Genomic DNA, 1,898 nt, shown 5'->3' with positions numbered 1-1,898 from the left:
GATTCTGAACTGCATGGACTGTCATAGCCCATGGTGGCTCCCTCCCCCTCATTTTGATCTCAGTAACTACTACTCTGTGATTCTTATTCATGCATTCTTCATAACATCATGCCAACAATGGGTGGGGGGGCACTGCTGTGGTAGCCCAGGTAGGTGGGAAAGCAATGGTTGCGTTACTTGCAGCGGCTCCCTCTGTGAATACTGACACGGAGCAGCTGCGCTGTGCTACACTGATTTTAATACACTGTATCCTATTCTTGTCTGGACTGACTCTATTTTTATTAACCGTAAAGGGCAGGATTGACTCAGTCCCAAGTGAGTTAATCCCCATTTTCCTTTCAAAAATTTACACAGGGTTATTATCCATTCTGTCCCATTTACTGGTGAGTGTAACAAAAAGAGAGGGGAGATGGTAACAGTTTCTGCTGTCTACAGTAGTACTGTACCATCTACCACCAGGAAGGGGGAGAGGAGCAGATTTTCAAGTAGCAATAATCACACCTCAGATTAACTTCATTGGTTATGATACTGCCACTGTGCAAAGCTCTAATGCTCTTCAGTGCTGCAGATTCGCCTCTATCAGTAGCATTCAGTACAAAGAGGGTGACATTGTAAGTACTCAAGGATTGCTTTATTTAACTTTCATTTCTCGTGCTGGGGTAGGGGAAGGAAACTGAATAGCTGTTCCGTGAACCATAAAAGACACCGTGTTGTAAGCTACAGACACTGGGCGCTAAGCCAAGAATGCAAATAGTTTTACGAGACTGCTGAGGACTGTGGGATAGCGGGAGTCCTCAGCACCCCTTTCCGTCCTCCATGATCCCCCCGGCCCCTGATGCTAATGTTAATGGTCACGGGGGGTTCTGGGTAAATGTCGTCAGTCATTCCTTGCTCCGGGAAAACATCAGCAGACAGTCCTTTCGCACATTTTTCTCCTGGATTGCCCTTGCAGAAACAATAGCACGGCAGCACTAGAGACCGTCGGCTTTTTGTTTTTCCCGTCACCATTTGTGTACTAGATGCCGTGGAGACAGAGGCGACACTCGAGCGCTACACACCAGCATTCAATTGCTTTTGCAATGATAGCAGAGATGGTTACCAGTCGTTCTGTACCGTCTACTGCCAGAGAAAAACTGGCAATGACATGACGGTTATCTCTCCTTCTCTGAACTGTCCGCTGCTATCATGAGTGCCCCTGGCTAAAAATCAGCCGGGGGCGCAACGCAAAAGCAAACTTGGGATTGACTCACTGGCCACTGAGTCAATCCCTCCCTTATGCTGTCTAAAAATAGAGTCAGTCCTGACTACAAGAAGAGTCAAAGCAGCAGAGAATCCTGTGGCACCTTATAGACTAACAGACGTCTGTTAGTCTATAAGGTGCCACAGGATTCTCTGCTGCTTTTACAGATCCAGACTAACACGGCTACTCCTCTGAAGGAAGAGTCAAGTGTATTAGAAGAGCGCAGCTACTCCGTGGCTGTATTAACAGGGGGTTCCCCTGGCAAGAACCGCAACCATTGCTTCACCTCTCTCCCAACCCTCTGCAGCTACCGTAAAGAGAAGAGGAAGAATCTCTTCCAGCCCGGGGCAAGCTACGCGCCCACGCGCGGCAGGGGCGATCAGTATGAGGATAAAAATAGAAGACATAGACTTTTGTGACATAAACGGGGGGGAGGGCACTTGGAGGCAGGCAGTCGTGGCTGAGACAGTCCAGGCAGACATACCAATTTTTAGAAACCGAGGACGTTGACTCTGCCCAGTGAGCCACTGGCCCGAGGATTCAACCATTGTCACGGGGCATCTGATAGGCAGTCGAGCACTGAACTGGGCTACTGCCAGGTAAACAGGAAAAGCCTGAATCCCCACGAACTTTGAATTCCATTTCCCTGATGTTCCAC

The 1,898-nt window shown here is 48.6% G+C and overlaps 1 pseudogene; it reads right to left on the bottom strand.

Moving 5' to 3' along the window:
• Positions 1 to 327: 327 nt before the first annotated feature.
• Positions 328 to 546, bottom strand: LOC142046167 (U4 spliceosomal RNA; annotated as a pseudogene).
• Between the last annotated feature and the right edge of the window lie 1,352 nt (positions 547 to 1,898).

This window comes from Chelonoidis abingdonii, chromosome 1 (genome assembly GCF_003597395.2).
Source record: "Chelonoidis abingdonii isolate Lonesome George chromosome 1, CheloAbing_2.0, whole genome shotgun sequence".
NCBI classification, from domain to species: Eukaryota; Metazoa; Chordata; order Testudines; family Testudinidae; genus Chelonoidis; species Chelonoidis abingdonii.
Note: the sequence above shows the minus strand (reverse complement) of the source record. Positions and strands in the feature narration are given on the sequence as shown.